Below are 20,276 nucleotides of genomic sequence, written 5' to 3' on the forward strand. Positions count from 1 at the left end.
GCAATTCGATTATCACACTTGATATGTAAAAAAGAGGAGAGGGACATTTGGGGTTTAAAATGTGTAAAGTGAAGAATTTTCAAAAAAAAAATAGTATGTATATTATTGCACAATGTAATTCAAAGACAAAAAAAGTGCTTGGATTTTGCCTAATCAAAACATTTTAGAGTTAAGGAAAGTAAGTGACATGCCTAAGTCACACAACTACTTGATGGCCAAACTGGGGCTTCCAGATCAGAAGTCCTACAAGTTAGTTACTCTTGCTGGAACAGAATGCTCTCCTTGAGAGCAGCTCAGAGATAAAACTTTTGAATGTAAGCTTAATTATTAACTACAGTGAAACATTTCCATAGCGAGGAGTGTTCCTGCTTTTTAAGCTACAGACTCATTGCACTAGTTTCTTGTCTCTGGGCAGGTCACTGCACACTGTTCTTCTTTCCTGGTTCCAACAGTCAGCAAAATTGGAAGGGAAAAAAATATGAGAAATTTGAAAATGTGAGCAAGTGGCCTTGACTAGCATCTCTTGAAGGAAAAGGAAGGTAGTGCCTTTCTCCTGGAATGCAGACTGCATTCCAAACATAACAGCATTCTCATGGGAGATCACTGAGAGGACCTGATAGATAGCTTCCCCTTCTGAACAGCTGAGCGGGGAGTGAGACGAGCAGGGTGTACGTGGGCCAGCGGATGTAACATCTCATGGCTCATGATCTTTTTAAGTGAATCATTTGCTACAGCAGTGCTTTATTTTACATATTTTTTTCATGAAATCTGTAGGTTTACATTTATTTTCTCTCATGACATTTGTTCTGCCACATTAAACAATTCTATACTATTTGAATATTTTCACTTTAAAATATGTCTGGGGGGTAATAAAGCTGAGAAAACACATTTACAAATGAGAACCGTCTAGTCTATGCTGATTCCTCACTGGGTCCATTTAAGCACGCCTCCCCCAGAGCCGTTTCCTTAAATACAGAAGTACTAACATTTTGTGCAACATTAATAAAATAACGGGGGCTTTGTAAGTAAACAAAAAGTTCTAGTAATAGTAAAAAATATAAGCCAGGACAGGTATGATCTAGAAAAAAGTTATTTTCTGCAATTTTTCCTTGTATGTTACATGGTTGACAGCATAGCTAATTCAACATTGCTACTAAAGCATCTTTCAATGTTACCTTGAATATTATACATTAATTTTTGCTGTATTCACCTCACAGAGCTATAAGATGAAATAAAGCATGTGAAAGTGATTTATAAACTTTGAAGAACTGTATAGATATCAAGTATTTTTTTAATACTATCAATCAATCATTAATTACTGAGTATCCACTGTGTACAAGTTGACAGGCTAAGTATAAATACAAAGATATAAAAAGTCCATCTCTGCTCTTAAGTAATTTATAGACAATTTTGGGGAAACCAAGCAGAGAAATGATAAACTATCAGCAAAACTCAGTGTGCAGTGGGGAGCCAGGAGCTGGCCTAGCCTGCCAGAATGGGAGCGCCAGTTATGACAGCTTCTTCAAGGAATTAGAGCTCCTGCTCTTAAAACAAATGGGATATAGACAGTATTTATCTGTGGTCTAGCATATGGAATTCTAAGATGGTCCCCAAGACCCCAGTCCTCTGGTGTCGTCTACACCCTGTACGGTCTCTTATCCTTGAGTATGGAGGGGCTCTGATTAAGAAGGCACATCACTCCTGTGATTAGGGTCTGTGATAGGGCAAAGGTGAGGGATTCTGAAAATGTAAGTAAAGCCCCAGGTCACTTGGGACCTTGATCAAGTTTGAGATTATCCTGGGTGGGCCTGGCCTAATCAGGTGAAACCCCCTTCCTAAAGAGAGACCCTTCAGTGGGCCTTAAGGAAGCAAGCAACCATGAGCTCCACAACGCCCAGGACTGAATTAGGAGGGAGCTCGGAAACAGATCTCTTCCGATGTAAGCAGCTAATGAGAAAGCAGCCTGGCTGACATTTTGGATACAGCCTTGTGAGATGTGGAGCAGAGGGCTCAACTTAGCTCTACCTGGATTGCTGATGCACAGAAACTGTGAGATAAGAAATGTCAATTATGAAGTTTGTGGTAGTTTGTTATGCAGCCATAGAAAGCAAGTACAACCACAATTGCTCAGGATTCTTCAACTTGAAATTGTCCCAGAGCTACTGTTTCGGGCTTCACAAGCCAGCATTCTCTACAGAACGCCTTCATCATCTGAGCTGCTCAGAGACAGGCAGAAGGAGTTGCTGTCAGTCAAATCCTGCAGGAGTGGGCATCTTCCCCTAGAAGATGGTCAGGCTGCGGGCCCAGAGGAGAGACTGTGGAATGTAATATAGTGCGCACCCAGGTTTCCACCTCTCCGGAGAATCACAGACTCCATCTCTGGAAGGGACCTTCAGGTTTCCATTTCCTTCCTCTCCACTTACCCCTGAGGCTCAGGCTGGCCCAGCTGGCTACTGGAAGAGCTGGAAGTCGACGCCAAGTCTTCTGACACCCACACCAGCATTCTCAGCACTATCTGAATGTCCACTGAGTGAAGGCAAGATCCCACCCATGGACTACAATCATTATAATCACATCCCCTTGGTACCCCCTCAAGGTCCAAAAGAACAACATGAGAAATTACCCAGCTTTCCTTGCTTATATCACACTGGTGGTTGCTTTTTTCATGATAAATTAGTAATAACTCTCAGGCACATTTGGCAAGCCGAGGAAAAATGGATTTTTTTACAGTGCATTGAATAAGCATCTTCTGCTTGAATATCTCCTATACTTCACTGGCTTCAATACACTGGAAGTTTATTGACGTATGTACTGCAAGCTATGTTTGAATGATTGCTTCATATACTATGCTGTACTACATTACATTGTGTTCCTCTTCTGCTTCCATAGCCCAAAGACTTATTGGCATCAGTAGTTTCAGACTCATAAAATATATATGACTTAGAAAAAACAAAGATTATTGTACTAAGAATTCCACCAGTCTTTAGAAACTGCATCCTTAATTATTTGTTGAAATTCATTTCATTTTTTTATCATCATCCCAGTGCATGTCAGGTCCTACCATAGATTATAAACATACAACCTGCTCAGGGAAGCAGTCTGTAACAAGACAGCATGAAACAACATTTTCGGTATTATGGTTTGTTGACTTTTTTTTTTTTTAAAGAAATGAGCACCCATAAAGCAGAAAGTTTGTTTGAAAGTGTGAATTCTAAAATGAGCCTTTTTCCAAAGCAATTCCGTCTAAAATTTAATTAACCTTCCCTGTCTTTATCTATAAACCATCTACATTCCACAGAGCAGACATTTTTAACAGGAAGATTTATGAGTCTGTTGAAGCTGCAGGGTTGAGGAGAAAATGCAAACAATTGGAGGCTGGAATAAATGCCTGGGATGTCTTCCTTTAGCCCTTCCAGACCTGCTCCCCAGCCTCTCCACTCTGCGCTGTGCCGGAGGCCCATGTACGTGGTCCTGAGAATGGGCTCCTTCATCTCCTGCCTTCCAGCTAAGTTTGACAACTGGGAGGTGAGAGTAAGAGATGAGGGTTGGGGGGATGGGTGGTGAGATGGGGGAATTCACATGTCCAGCTCCCTTCCTGGCAGGTGGCTGCAGGGTGCTAACTCCTTCTACCAAGGTCCAGAGCTCTTCTCAGGGGGCTCTCTCCACATGGTGACTTCTCAGGGTTTAGCGTCCACTCCAGTGTGGTATAGTTCCTCACCCCAGGGTCTGCTTCATCCTTGTTTTCCCTAGACACTACCCACATCATTGTAAACAGTCCCTTTGTAAACTCTCCTCGATATCCAATTGGAATGCACCAATTATTTGTTGCCGTGACCCAAGATGGAGCAGTTATGGTTCTTGAATGTGCCATTTGCAATTCCTGTATGTGTGTCCTCTTTTTCCTCTTCTAAAAATAAGGGGGGATATTCCTGCTCAAACTGCTTCATAAGCCTTTTAGGAATATAAAATGTGAAAATATATGCTTAAATGCTTTTCAAGGTTTAACATTTTCACTGAATACATGTCTAGTGAAGAGTTAGTTTGTGCTAGGAGGGTGGAGGTCACTACATAAGATACAACAATGAATCAGGCATAATCTTTGTGAACTGATAACTGTAATAGGAAGACCATGGTGAAACTGATGCTGAGACTAATAAGATGCCTTGAGAGTTGAGCATAGCTCGAATCCCAGCTGGGGGAAGAGGGATAGTGGACATTTCCAACAGAGGGTGCCATTTGAATTGGATGTCAAAGACGGAAGGGATTTGGATGCAGGACTGGATTTGCCAGTCCAGGATGAGACAGGATGGTGAGTAAGAGCAGGGGGCTTTGATAAGCCTGGGAGTTATGCAACCAGAGTATTTGAGGCACTTCTGCATATGTCAGATTTCAAAAACTTGAGCCACACTCATCACACCATTTTCTGTGCTCTGGCTCGGTAGCTGATAGCTGGTTCTCAGAGTGTGGTCCTGGGGCCAGTAGTGACAGCATCACCTGAGAATTTTTTAGAAATGCAAATCCTCAGCCCCATCCAGACCGGCTGAATCACAAACTCTGGGGGTGGAGCCCAGCAATCTTTGAACTAGTCGTCCAGGCAATGCCCATGCTTGGGGAAGTTGGAAAGCTACCTGTGCAGCTGCGCAGCGATTGGCTGCAGGTTGGGAACAGTGTAGCCTGAAACTGGTGGAGGCGTGCTGGACCACAAAGGACACTGATGTGGAGGCAGGAAATCACGCTGCTTCTGTCCCAAACTCCATGTGTGACTGAAACCCATTCCTCTTTGATCTTAGTTCTTTCATTTCTACGCATAACGTGAGGAAGTTAAACTATTTCTTCTTTAAGATCTCTTCCAGTTCAGACATCTGTCGCCCAAATCACTTTTCTCATACAAAATAATGATGAGGTAGTCAAGATAGAGATCTGGACTCACCAAAGACCAAGGTATGAATCCAATCTGCTACTTCCTGCTTTATGACCCTTAGCTTCAGCTTCCACCTCTAAATTGCTAATAATGCCATCCACCTTGCAGGGTCACTGGGAGGATGAAATGGGATCTACTGCTCCAAGGGTGAAAACAAAACACTGCTTCTGCGTTAGTTACATCCTAGTCATTGTCATGGTCTCAGTGCACAGGGCGAATTTCACAGACCTTCTCTCTAACTGCCTCATCTGGGTGAGATTTCTCTATTACCCATTGTGGTAGTCTCACACGGCCGTCCTCCATAGCCCACTGGTCATTTCACCTAGCTGGGAGATTATGTGGTTAATGTCTATTCACCTATTTGACAAAAGGCCCCGTGATGGAAACACCATGGCATTTTTTTTTTATCCACGGCATAAGTAGTGACTACAACATAGAATCACTCAGTAAATACTTCTTGAATGAATGCATGAGAAGTCCTTGAAAACAATTTCCAAGCTTTTAAAACAATCCTACAAACAGAAACCAAAGGGCAGTAACAAAATACCTCCTAAGTCTTTACAAATGAACATTTCTGAGTACCTGGAATGAAGAAGGCTGCATCTTAAGTCACTTTCCTCAGGGAATTTTTCACCAATAAAATATGTGAAGGGGAGAGCCTTGGTCTTTACATACTGCTTCAGCCAGCCAAGCTGTCTTGTCATCATTTAATCACAGCACCCTGTGTTTTATCCTTGTCTCTATCTCCCTGCCACCTTGTCTCTATCTCCCTGCCACCCGAGGTGTCTTGCCGAGCTCCGGCTTTAACTCTGGGATCATCGCACCTGTTCTGCCACCTGCCCCCACTGTGGGTTTACTGTTTCTAAGGTCCTAAAGCCTGAGGCTGCCTTGATTTGGACCTTTCTGTTTTATCTTTGTCTGCCATGGAACATTCTCAAATTCTCTCTCATATTAATACAGATATATAACAATATCAATATATATATCACTATATATTGATGTATCTTATCTATCAATATATATTATTATCTATCATCTATCTATCTGCTTCTCTGTATCAGTAAAAAATGTCCATGTCCATGTTTCCATTTTTTCTCTCAGTGGTAGAAAAGCCAGGACTTTCCCAGCAACAGGGATGGACCTAGAGATGATCATACTAAGTTCACTTCTGTGTGTTGGGAGATGCCTGTCACATATTAGCAATGAGCAAAAGGCATTTGCATCATTTGACTATCACTGACTTCAAAATGCCCAGGGCTTGAGAAATCAGATGTGACGTGGAACCGCAAGACTGCACATCAGTGCTGATAATATATGCTTAGGACAGTCAGGCTTTGGCGCTTCCCGGGGAAGTACCAACCCGTGCAGAGCTGCCAGAGGCTTGGAGTTGGTACACGCCCAGCCTGGCGGTTCTCTCGGTGTGGCCCTAGATGAGCCACACCAGCATCACCCAAAATTGTCAGAAGTGCAGGCTCGGAGAGAGCACGGGGAACTAGATTCAATATCTTGTAATAACTATAAGGGAAAAGAATCTGAAAACGAATAGACATATATATGTATATGTATAACTGAATCACTTGGCTGTACACATGAAACATTGTAAATCAACTATACGTCAATTTAAAAAAATAAAATTAAAAAAATAAGAAGTGCAGGCTCTGGACCCTTCTCCAGACCTGCTGAATCAGACACTGTGGGGCTGGGACCAGCCTTGAAGGGTTGCATCTGCAGACGATGCTGATGCTGATGCAGACTGTCCCAGCAGTGTTTGGTCCTGGAGAGTGTCCCACTGGTCTTGTCGATTGCAGAGCAGAAGCTGCATGCACACCATCTAGCTAATTAGCTATGCCAGGGTGAGAGAGATAAACTGACATCAGCACGACCCTCAGCAGGTTTGGTCCTGATCTCACGGTCACCACCCCTGCACAGAGCAGGTGTGTGGACCACTAGGATGGGCAGGGGACCCAGTCCACATCTGCGCGTGGCCTCCTCGGGACCCTCGGTGACTCTATGTCAGGGGTGGCACCCAGTTGTCCGTATCAGTGGATGAACATTTACTCATCCATGGGAGAGCTACTTAGAAAGGGAATCAGAGCTCACTGTGCAGCCATCCAGAGAGGACACAGCCCTCTGTACTCACACACCCAGGCCCTCATTTGTTCCTCACCACACTGTGGGTAGAACAGTTCTCACTCCTTTTATGCCCCATCGGCTCTCCTGACTGGTTTATATAAGAGACAGACAAATGGTCAAAAGGCACATGAAAAGATGCTTAACCTCGTTAATTATTAGAGAAATGCAAATCAAAACTACAGTGAGGTATCACCTCACACGGGTCAGAATGGCCGTCATTAGGAGTTCCCTGGTGGCCTAGTGGTTAGGATTCCAGGCTTTCACTGCTGTGGCCCGGGTTCAGCCCCTGGTTGGGGAACTGAGGTCCCACAAACCACGCAGCATCACCAAAAATGAAATAAAATAAAAAGAATGACTATCATCAAAAAGTCTACAAATGATAAATGCTGGGGAGGGCATGGAGAAAAAGGGGCCCTCCTACACTGTTGGTGGGAATGTAAGTTGGTGTACCCACTATGCAGAACAGTATGGAGATTCCTTAAAAAGCTAAAAATAGAGCTGCCGTACAATCCTGCAATCCCACTACTGGGCATATATCTGGAGAAAACCATAATTTGAAAAGATACATGTACCACAATGTTCATTGCAGAACTCTTTACAATAGCTAAGACATGGAAGCAACCTAAATGTCCAACACAGATGAATGGATAAAGATGTGGTACATGTACACAATGGAATATTAGCCATGGAAAGAATGAAATAATGTCATTTGCAGCAACAGGGATGGACCTAGAGATGATCATACTAAGTGAAGTAAGCCAGACAAAGACAAATACCATATGATATCGCTTGTATGTGGAATCTAAAAAAAAAAATGATATAAATAAACTTACATGCAAAACATAAATAGACCCACAGACATAGAAAACAAACTTATGGTTACCAAAGGGGAAGGGGGGAGGGATAAATTAGGAGTTGGAATTGACATATACACACTACTATATATAAAATATTGATAGATAACCAACAAGGACCTACTGTATAGCACAGGGAACTATACTCAATATTTTGTAATAACCTATAAGGGAAAAGAATCTGAAAAAGAGTTACATATTTATAAACTACTGAATCACTTTGCTGTACACCTGAAACTAACACAACATTGTAAATCAACTACTTCAATTAAAAAAGTTAAGGTGGGAACTTTCCTGGTGGTACAGTGGTTAAGACTCCATGCTTCCACTGCAGGGGACATGGGTTTTATCCCTGGTTGGGGAAATAACATCCTACGTGCCTCGCAGTGCAGCAAAAAAAAAAAAAAAAAAAAAAAAAGTTAAGGTGCAGTCCCCTTGCTGTCAGAGCCCTGACCTTTCTCCCACTCCCACTCGCACCAGGCTGCCACCTTCTAAACTGTAGTCTTGGCCTCGGGGAAGGGCTGACATGGTGGCGGGAAGGCAGGAAGAAGCACGTTTCCCCCCAGCACCAGAGTCATGGGGCCTCTAAACTCTGAAAGGATAGCAATCAACTTAACTAGAATGCAGACCCATTGCCACTTCTGAACTCCCTGCTTCCTGGGAACTTCAGCCCAAAGACAGCTGGACCTGGGCACATTAGGCAGGTCTGGATTTCACAGTCTCTCCCTTTAAGAGCCGTGTGAAATCAGGCAGTTTGCTGGCCTCCTTGAGTCTCAGTTTTCTCATCTGTGAAATGGAGACAATATACAGCTCGGAGGGTGAGTGTGACATGATTGACAGGGCCTGGGAACAACTCTGCCATTGCAGTAGGAGCACATAAATGTCACCTTCCCTCTCTTTCAGAAGTTACCTGATCACTATACAAACGAGGTAGGAGTTGATCAAATCACTTCCAAATATTTTCTCTCATGTTGCAAGCAGCCGATTCTAACCAAATCAGTGAATCATCTGTTCCTTCATCTACCCGTTCATCATCCACCAATCCACCCATCCTTTCACCTGTCTCTAAAGGGTGGACGCAGCATGTACTGTGTGTCTGAGGGGTCTCAGGAGAGGGACACAGGTGAAAACTCTCCTCTCCCACATCTGTCACCCTGCCTTTCAGATTTTCCCTTTCCCCTTAGGGTTTATCTCCCATACGCCATCTCATGAGTCCCCAGACAGAATTTATATAGAGACAGAATTTTTTGTACTCAGTAGTCTCTAATGAAAATAGAATATATTATAATTAAATTTTTAAGACATTTACCTGTGTATATGTTTTAATACATTTATCTGTGCACATCTCTCTCCCCTACTAGAAACCAATAAACCCCCCCCTCTTTCTCTCCCTCTCCCCCCTACACACAACATCTAATAGAATGCTCTGCATTTAGGAAGCCATCAGTTTTTTTTTTCATTATAATGTGGATTACAAAACCGAGAAATGGGGTTCACCTGCTGCCCTGAAAAATTCAACAATCTGGTTGAAAAGATACAATATGAAGTTGTTCACTCCCTCAGGCTGGTGGTTGTCCTTTTCTAAGCCTTGCTTGCAACTGTCACCTGTAACCCATCACAAAACCTCCACTTGTTGGATAGTTTTAGCTTTATGTTAAGTTTAAAGTGCTACATTTTCCTTTAAAAATACTTAAAGTAAATGCAGAGAAGGATCCAGAAGTTGCAAAGTTTATTAGAACATCGGATCTTAAAGTTGGAGCAGTTTTAAGGACACCCTGAATGGCTGCAGCTCTATCCCCCAGCCCGCTGCCCCTGTGCTCATGGAAGTCCTGGCATGAAGTTGTCATACTACTTGGTCACACTGATCAGGGTTCATTGGACCAGGATATGGAAGATGGGTAATAACAGATCATTTGGGAGAGCATAAGGTTTCATTGCTTCAAACTCATAAATGTGAACAGTTCGCAGAGTGAAGCAGTAAATTCATGTACCTTCAGAGACCCCATTCCTGGTTAGAGAATTTCTCCCAGCGGGAACTTTGGGGTGCAGTCACATTTCTGCTTTGTCTGCTGTACATGGTCACCTTATGTCCACAATATTTTTCTCCTGAGGTTGAGCACAGCAAATGCTGGATAATGCAAGATGGACTTCATGTTTAATCAATATATCCTTCAATGCCCCAACCCATGTGCCAGACCAACAGAAGTGCAGTTTCCAAGTGGCTACCAAGAATTTGCACATTCGGTTTCGACATCCTACAACTTTTTTGTTTGTATTAATTTGATGAGCTGTTTCTTGGTCCATAAGATACTGTGCGGAAGTCCTCCATTTCAGGAAGATCCAGCACCCACCCTCCCACACCAGCCAGACTCAAGGCACCTTCTTCTCAGGCTCTCCGGTGTCTTTCATAGCGATTGTCACACTGTATCATGTCACCATTTACATTTATGTCTATCCAACTAGACTATGAACCTCATGAAGGCAGAGAATAGAATTCTCTTGTCATCTTATCCCCGGTAAATTCTTAATGAATGATGAACAAATAAAAGGGAGTTTAAACTCATAGCTGGTGATATTCAAATGGCCATTTTCAGCACAGGTCAAGAAGACCCAAATGTTTCATCAAAGAGCGTTATTTGTCATTCCTAAGTGGTTTTCAGTCTTGTTCCTTCCATCTGAGTGATCCATCTGGTCACAGATTCTACGGAAACGTAGGTAATATAGGAAGCTAGCCTTCCACGTACAGGAACAGGAAGGCAAGACATGATTTGAAGGATTCCTCAGCTGTCTCATTCAATGTCCTGCACATCTCTCCTCTCGCCTATCTTTTCATCATTAGATCCTCAGTGCTTGGTGTGAAATTCCCTGCACACTGGGGAAGAAGACCTGGACACTCCAGCAGTGAAGGAGTTAGAATCACAGCAGGGCAATTGGAAATCATGCCCCACCCCCCTTACCCTAAAAATATCATCTCTCAGTGTTGCCCCTTTCCCAAAAATACCACTCAACCTCTCTCCTTTCTCATTTTCAGCTTTTGGTAGGATTAATAATAGCTACCACGAGTTGAGTTTACCATTGGGGAGACAATGTCTCAAGCACTTTGCATATATTTACTTATTTACTGTTTGCAAAAACCTAGGAAATAAATTATCATTATCATAATTGTCATCATGGTTTTTGTCACTTTACAGATGAGGACACTGGGTCACAGAGAGGTTAAGTAATTTGCTAAAGGTTACAGAACTAAAAATTGACAGAGCCAAGATTACACATAGGCAGCTCAACTTGAGAGCTCATAATCACTACACTCTGCTTATAAAATTCTCTGACTCTGTTTCATCTAGATTCTTCTATTCTTTACCAAAATTCTTGAAAAAATGGTTTTTATTACTTCTCCCATTTCTCACATCTGATTATTCTGTAATCAACCCCAATGTAGGCAATTTCAGCTCCTCTTGCTTTGGGGCTCCATAGTGCCCAATCCTGTGGGCAACACCCACCAGGCCATTGGGTATCACCATCTTCATTTGTGACAGTTAAGGCACACTCGACATGAGAGAAATTGAGAGTGCCATTTCCCCCCAAGCCTACTGCTGTTTATCCACCCCTATCTCTAAGGATGGTGCCCTTGTCCACCAGGTACCTGGGCCAGGCACTGGAGAACATGATCTTCATCTACTTCTAATGATGTCAAGACTGAGGCTAGGAGACTTCCCTGGTGGTCCAGTGGTAAAGAATCCACCTTCCAATGCAGGGGATGCGGGTTCTATGCCTGGTTGTGGAACTAGTCACACAGGCTACAGTAAAACTAAGCCCGCACGCCACAACTACTGAGCCCGTGCACCTCAGTGAGAGAGAAGCCCAAGCGCCACAACTAGAGAGAAACCCGAGCAGACTGTGTGCCGTAATGGAAGGATCCCACACGCCTCAACAAAGATCCCATGTGCTGCACCTACGACCCGACGCAGCCAAAAGAAGAAAGGAAAATAAATAAATAAGATAAATATTAAAGGAAAAACACGGAGGCTAATGATTTTCAAGCTTGCAAACATAATTTTTACCTTCCCACTTAGTTTCACTTTCTTTTTTTCTTTGTTTTAGAGAAGACTGAAATTTAGTAATTTGTTCAAAACGTCACGGGTTGTTATTTTCTGTTCATGCTCTTCCAGAGACAGAAGCATTAATTCAGTTCTCAGATTGTTATCCTGGGAGAACACACAAAAGGAGATGTTTATTAAAGATGTGTGACCTTCCAGGTGTGCCCCAAAGGTGGACCATTACTTCCCTGGCTGGGAACCACGTCCCTCTACTTGAAGGCAGTACTGTGGCATGGAGAGAGCTCTCCCCTGTGACCCAGAGAGCTGGATTCCAAACCCCACCCTTCTGCTGTGACTAGCAGGGGGAAGTCCAGCTGGCCATCGGTCTCTCTGAACTTCAGTTCCCTTTTCTGTGACATGTTGGCACTAACTCTCATGAATGCTTCACTGCAGGCTATACTAAGTGTTTTGTGAATTTCAAGGAGAACTCCAAGTGTAGGGGGTTCCTTGATGGAAGGCTGTGGACTGCTGGCAGTGTCCAGGACTGCCATCTCCTCAGGTGGGAGTGATAAGAACAAGGCTGTGGACACCCGGCAGAATAGTGGATTTTTCTCTCCCATTTTCCTAATGACTTGTCCTAATACAGGGGGAAACCAAGGAACATGTGGGGAATTTGCTGAGATCTTTCCTCTGCTGATGGAGATCTGTGCTTTCCTGTTCTCCCATGTCCCCTTATGCACTCACAAGTACGCTTAGATTAAAGATTAAAGACTAAAGAAAATGTGAGTCCCTTCTCCTGGGAGTCACCCTGCAGGTGATGCCCTCAGCCCCCTGCTCTCCACCCCTTTCACTCTCATCATTCCTACTTCTGTGTAAAGCTTTCCAGGTCACCGTAGTTTAAGTCATTGCTATGGATGGAATTGTACCTGCCCCCTGCCCCAAGTTCATATGTTGAAGCCCAAACCCCCATTGTGATGGTATGTAGAGGTGGGGCCTTTGGGAGGTGATTAGAGTTAAATGAGGTGATGAGGGTGGGAGCCCCTTGATGGGATTAGTGTCCTGATAAGAAGAAACATCAGACAGCCTGCTCTCTGAGGGACGCTGAAAACACACCAAAGGAAGGCCACGGAAGCACATGGTGAAATGGCAGCATCTAGTTACTCAGAAGAGATCCTCTCACCAGAACCCAAACCAGGCTGGCACCCTGAGCTTGGGCTTCCAGCCTCCAGAGCTGCAAGAAATAAATTTCTGTTGTTTAAGCCACCCAGTATATGGCATTTTGTTATGCCAGCTGGAGCTGAGTAAGACAGTCATCATTCTCTTGAAACCAGATGTCACTGATGTATACATCTACACATTGCTCTGTGAAAGCCCTGTAGCATGTGTTTTGAACAGAACAGAAGTTTTATGGGTGCTTATGTTCACAGAAAGTTCTGAGTACCTGCTTTCTGCTGGCCACTGGGTTAGGCACCGAGGATAATGAGATGAACCCACCAACGAGAGTCCCTGCTTCATACTAAGAACTAGAAAATGATCTATTGAATGCCACGTATCCTCCACTATGTGTGCTGGGAAGAGACTGAGCCACAGAAGCTCCTTATTAAGTTTGCTTTATTGATTGAGAAATAAGCTAGAATACCAGTCTTTTTAAAAAATGATTTAGGGATACATGAGAGTTTCAGCTGACAGAAAGTCGAGGGCACAGTCCCCAAAGTCTCCCTCACTTCTGACACCAACTGCAAGGTTGGGGGTTCCCAAAGTTACCCTCAGTTTCAATAATTCCCTAGAAGGACTCAGAACTCACTGATAGCTGTTATACTCACAGTTATAGTTTATTGAAGAAAAGGATACAGATTAAAATCAGCCAGGAAAGAGATGCACAGGGCAGAATCTGAGAGGGTTTCAAGGCAAAGCTTCCATTCTCCTCTCCCCATGGACTCAGGACATGTTACCCGCTGACATGGATACGTGTTGATACACAAGTATTGTCAATCAGGTAAGCTCCCCGAGACCCACATTTCAGAGCTGTCATTGATGCTTCATTAAGTAACCATGATTGATTAATCACCCACATGTTTGATCTCAGCTTCCAGGTCTAGTGCTACTCTGTGGTCCAAAGCTCCACCCTACATTGCATGGTCATCTTCTTGTGTGGCTAGTTCCCATCCTAAGACTATCAGGTGTAGCTGTCCCACCCTCAGGCCAGACTGTGCCCTGCTCAATAAAGATCCTATCAAATATAACACAGGTTACCTCCCAAAAGCCAAGGGCAAAGACCAGACCTATCTTTGGGCAAGACCAAATTCTTTACTTCACAGAGAACATTGCAGCAGCCAGTAGCTACGGGGCTCAAGGATGATTTGACACAACCTGGAGAATATAAAGTGGTGGAAATAATATTGCATTCAGTGCCAGACAGACCGAGATTTGAGATGCAGGTCAGCCAGTCAGTGGCTGCAAAATTCTAGACTGGCCACTTCCTTTCTCTGAACCTCAGTTTCCTCATCTACAAAGTGGAGAAAATTTTTTATGTCAAAGTTAGGGATTAGCTTAGAAACTGATTTTTCAGCATCTATCATCCTCCCCAGCACCAAGCAGGTGGCTAATAAATGACAATGTCCTCCCACTTCTTTCTTTCTCTGCACCTTACTCTTCACTGACAAGAAGCGGCTGCTGAGGCCCCTCTCCTTTGTTGAGCAGCTGCTCCTGTCTCCAGCAGGATGGTTCTAACAGGAGAGATCATTTTTTTAAAAACACACACTTTAAAAAAAAATCCACTCTCCCAGGCTATGTTAGTGATTTCAACAGCTGTGAGTCAAAAGAAACTATCACAGGGTGTGATTTCCATGGCAACTGCCATGGTTACAGAGGAGAAAGGAAGGGAACAAGGGAGACTGCCTTCTTGTCCGCTGTCCTCCCATGGTGTCCACCAAGGGTCATTCCACACCCCTTACAGAATGATGACCTGCTTACTGCTTTTAGTGAGATGATCCTTGAGTGATGTTGCTGGGCCACTTGGATGAAGACTTGGAAGCCTCTGGTTTTCCCTGCCTGTTCTCTCAATTTAGAAAACCAACAATGAAATGAATCACTTCAAGTGGTGATTGTTTTATCACTGAATCACAGGATCTGGATGACCAGCTACCAAAAATGCTGAAGGGAGTGGGGAGTGGATATGTGGGAGAGGCGTGGGGTAGGGAGGTTGAGGGGGTGATTTTGATGAGTTTGAGGTATGATTCAATTGCCTTTTAAGGCTCATCCCACCCCGAGTCAAGAATAATCATTGTCAGGGGTGTATCTATGCCTGTAGTAGGGTAAATCCAATAGGCTAGATGAAGAAACAGGCTTTACTTCCCAGAGTTCAAGTACTCTTGAAGTAGGCACAAAATACAACTATTTAACTAAGTGTTCTAGATACATAGTAAAAAAAAAAAAAAAAAAAGATGTAAAATATTTTAAGTCTAGAAAGGAAGTCAGGACATTTATGCAACCAGAGAAACATGGGAACACGACAACAGTCACAGAAGCCTCCACTCTATTAGAAAAGGCTCGCCATGAGCTCCACAAAGATCCAGACAATTTATGTTCCCCCTGAAGACTTTCATGATCTGGCCTCTGCTCACTCTTGCTGAGGGCTGCTTGCTTTCTCTTGCCTCTCTGCTTCTTTTTATTCTTTTTTTTTTTCATTTTATCTAAAATGAAATGGCAGCCAACACTACCACCACCATCTTCTACCTTCAACTGTCACGTCTTCTTAAGTGTTGGTTCAAGCGTCTCTCATTTGTAAGCCATCCCTCATTTATCCAGGTTGTCTTGGGCACCTGTCCCTATATAGATGTTCTCAATCTACTTTCCCTAACCTCCATGGAGTCAACTGCCACCTCTGGCATGTCCAATACCACCCCTTCCCTGAAGCCCCCATGGTTTTCCCAGCCGGCACTCCTGTCACACTTGGTCTGTGCCTCTCCTGACTACTTAATACTCTCTCCCATGTGAACTCCTTTATACAGAGGGCTTAACTCCACTGCCAGCCTGTGATTCTTGAGAATAAATGTAGATACTTGACTTACTGTTGTATGCCCTTAATGACTGGCACCTGATAAGAAAACAATCTTTTGTTCAAAGATAGAGCAATTTGGGAAAAATACATGTGGAATAAGTATTTGTTGGATGAATAATATAATATTATCAAAGAATATACATTTTACAGCTATTTATAGAGAGGATATTTTATTGTGGTTGTACTCGCATTACACAAGTTTCCTACAGTTGCCTTAACAAAAAACCACAGGCTGGGTGGTTTCAAACAACAGATTTCATCTCTCACGATGTTAGAGGCCAGAAGTCTGAAATCGAAGTGTTTGCTGGGTCATGCTCTCTCCGAGACCTTTAGAGGATACACCCTTGTCTCTTCTACCTTCTGGCAGCTCCAGGCTTTCCTTACCTTGTGATGCATCATCCAAGTCTCATCTTCCATTGGCACAAGTCCACCTTCACCCAGTGTCTTCACATGGCCTTCTCTCTGTGCATGTCTGTGTCCAAATGTCCCTCCTCTTATACGGACACTCATTATATTGGATTAGGGGCGCACCTGCTCCAGTACGATCTCATTTTAACTCAATCCATTATCTACATCAATGACCCTATTTCCAATAAGATTACATTTTGAGGTAGTGGCGGTTAGGACTTCAGTGTATATTTCTGGGGGACACAATTTGACCTATAACATGCTCACGTCCTGTGCAAGAACACAGTGATTTGTCTGTACTTGTAGCAATTTGGGAACTCAAAGCCTTAATCCCTAAGGATTGGGAGCATGTTGTTTTGTGGTTTTATTTTCCTCTACTTGTTTTTCTTTGGTTACTTTAAAAATGTATTTTAAAGTTGGATTTTAATCTATTTTAAGTCGTTCCTTTAAGATGTAGTGTATTGTATGGTAAATGTAGTTTAAATGTAGCCCCCGGTTCAGGTGGCCTCTTGGCCTTTCAGATGGGCAGGTGTCAGCGGTGATGCCAAGAGAAGGCGGGCTCACACGCGCGTGCCCGCCCAGCCTCGTATCAGAGCAGGAGAGGCAGGAATATCTTCATGGCAGATGGAGAGCGGGGAGATGCAGAGGTGCCCAGGGAGCTGGGATGCAGCGAGAGCTTGTTGGGGCTTTGGCTTGCAGGGAAGGGGACAGAAATAGCCAGCAAATCCCTTCTCTGTGGAGAACCACCCGGGAGAAGGCTCGACAGACAAGGGACAGGAGCCAACAGGACATGGATCCAGGCTTGCAAACCGGACAGGTTGTGGCTCCAGATGGCAGAAAAAGAAGAAAAGGAACCATGAACGACCACACTTTTATTCAGTTTGAACATTTTCAAAGTTCTCTTGAGTGATTACTCCCTTCTGGGACTCCAGCTGTGCAGAGTTGAGGGGTGGACTCAGGAGGGAGGCTGAGAGCTGGCATCCAGCTGACCCTGGGCCTGGACGCTTGGGCTCCAGGCCGGGAGGCATGTCCTGGCTGTGTTCTCCAAGGGGCTCAGGCTGTCAGGCATGTGGCCTGGGTTTCTCTTCCTCCAGGTATGAGTGCTTTGAGCTCTGGTGACGAGACAGCTGTGCTGGGAGTGTCTAGTTCCTCGGCCAGTCCCCACCCTTGGGTGCAGCTGAGGGAACAGCCTGGCAGGACGGTCCATGGTGCTGGCCAAGAGCCAGAGCCTGAGCCTGCTGGGAGGGAGTGTGGGCAGAGCAATGGAGGATGTTTTCAAAATATCCTTCTGCAAAGACGGAACCGTCCAGGGTAACATCATCTCCCTCATGTGGAGTTCAGTCCGTGTGTGTTGAAATGTAGGAAGTGTGCCTTGAAAGAAGCAGGCTGGGGAGGGCAGGATTGGGAAGCCAGCCACGGCCTGGCCAGTCCCTGCTGTGGACCAGGGAAAGGCGCTGGACCTGTCTGAGCCTTGCTTGCTCTTAGACCCGGTGCGTCCCTTCCTTCTCTGGAGGGAGGTCTGAGGTGCACATATACATGCAAAGGACACAGCTGTTGCAGGCACATACTGAGAGCACATGCCTCGCCACCCACGTGGTGGGTCTCCTGACAGGCCTGGGCTTCTCTCCTAGTGGAGAGAAAGACAAGTCATGTTCACAGGGGTGGATGCCAACACACTCTAAACCAACGAGAGAGTCCTTCTCTCCCTGTCAGCTTTGCAAGGAACTGTGATCACCCCGTGCAACTTCTGATGGGATAAAAATTGGCTCTGTCTCTGAGAAGAGAGGTGTGTACCACACTATTACCTGAGCGCTGCACCGAGCTCTCCTCGGGAAAGAGATCGTAGACACACTTTCTTCTTGCATGTTTTTTCTTTAAGACTTCATAGAATTCGTTTAAGCAATCCAGTAAATATAACAACAAACTTTCTAAATCCATTTTGCCTTAAATACAAAAAAAAAAAAGAAAAAAATTATAACAGTGGATCTGAGGTGACCAGTAGCTGCAGGGCAGTGAGGGCCAGTAGCAACGGTATGGATGGACATCAGGAAGGCTGGCAGAAATTCTTGGTCTCTTTTTGGGGGGACCTTAGAACTTTCTTCACTTGCTGGCCACCTCTGTGGCCCTGTGTCCCCAACTTGAGTATGAAGCCTCAAGGAAAAAGTGGCTTTGAGGCCAAATGGATACACTGATGAAACAAAATGCTTTGACTTGCTTAAAATGCTGCTCTCCGTACACCTTTGATGTAAGCATGCATGGGCACATGCATGCACGTCCATCGGCAGGGGTGCACCTCTTCTTTGTCACAGAACAGACTTCTGTGGTATAAAATGATGTTATCCTTGAGTAACTATGCCTTGATTTAACTGAGTGTGCTTGTTTGAGAGGCCAAAGATTCCAGTTCCTTAAGGGAATTATTTCCTGGGTTAGATGAGTTCCTGAAGAATATTCTTGTTTCTCCCCAGCACCTGTAGATGTGTCACTACCCGTGGGAGCCTTGAAAATATGGCCCAACCTTAGCTCGCTCTGCCTCTGCCTCACCCAGACAGGCCCGGTACACAGGACGCGTCGGTGGTTCTTTGTGGGACTGTCACAGCGAATGTGAGAAGACCAAGGGAAGTCCCCGGGGGTGAAGTGGACAAGACTTCAGAAGTGAAGTTGATGCTGTGAGTGGTCACACCACCTCTGGGAGTCTCAGAGAGTGCCAGGTAAGCTCGGCAGCCTGAGGGCAGGCAGGGCCTGAGTTCCCTGAGTCTCCACGGGGCGCGGCCGGTGCAGTGCTCGGCCCTGGGAAATACTGGCTGAGTGGAGAGTGGGAGCGAGGAGGGAAGCCAGGGGGTCCTCCTGGATGGGTGTGGCTGGCAGCCATGCCTGTCCCCAGTGACAGAGTCGGTGATCTGGGGTACATCTCCTGGTCCATCAGGAAAGACGTCCCAGGGGGAGAGTCTCCCAGGACAAAATTCAAGAGGCATCATTTCTGATTAGTCGATGGGGAGACCGATTTGCAAGAGTAAAAGTACTTTGGGAAAGGAGCATGTCAGCTTCCAGCAGAATCTTCTCCACTGAATAGGGCAGATGCCTCAGAGCTTCGGCTGGAAGCAGCAGGCTGCTGGACCCTCCTGATGGAATAAACAAAATCACCACCTTAGTGAGGCTCATTATCTTTCAGCTGAAAAAAAAAAGCGGAATGAGATTTTAAGAAAGGCGTTGTATGTGACGAACCGTTCGGGCTGTTATCACATCAAGCCTCCGGGGGCCTCTGGGAATGTCGAGTGGTCTTAGGAGCAGAGCACGAGCAGCCGTGCTCTCCACACAGGTTGTTTAGAGAAAAGAGAGAAACACTCCCACAGGCCACCAGGATGCACCTGCCATGGAGCAGCGTTCATGGGCAGGCGAGTCGATTCCAGTGTGGCCTCTGAGTGCTGGTGTCCTGTCTCTCACACGCCCTGGAACCCAAGCCCTGTTGATCACGGGACCTCCCGTACTGACCTCCCTTCGGCCTTGCCCACAGACCAGCAGGGGTGTAGGCTCAGAGGTCTGCTCTCCCACAGTTACGTCAAACAAGCTGGAGTCCCATCAGATTAAATTCCCCAGAAATGATGGATGCATTCTCCAGGCCAGCCCATCAGCTTCTCTGTCAGCAAATAGATGGATGAAGGTTAGAAGCTGTGTCTTCACAAAGGAAACGGAGGCCTTGGAGGGGTGGGATGCACCAGGATTACGCTGAACGGAAGGCAAGGCAGCATCTGGAAGGCAGGGCAGCCAGTCTTGCTGGCTCCCAATGCAGTGGCTTTGACTCCAGATCACACCAACCACATGTTCACTGGGAGGGCACCGCTTCCCAGGAAAGGCTCGCAGGCATC

The sequence above is a fragment of the Globicephala melas genome, chromosome 12, assembly GCF_963455315.2.
Source record: "Globicephala melas chromosome 12, mGloMel1.2, whole genome shotgun sequence".
Classification (NCBI taxonomy): domain Eukaryota; kingdom Metazoa; phylum Chordata; class Mammalia; order Artiodactyla; family Delphinidae; genus Globicephala; species Globicephala melas.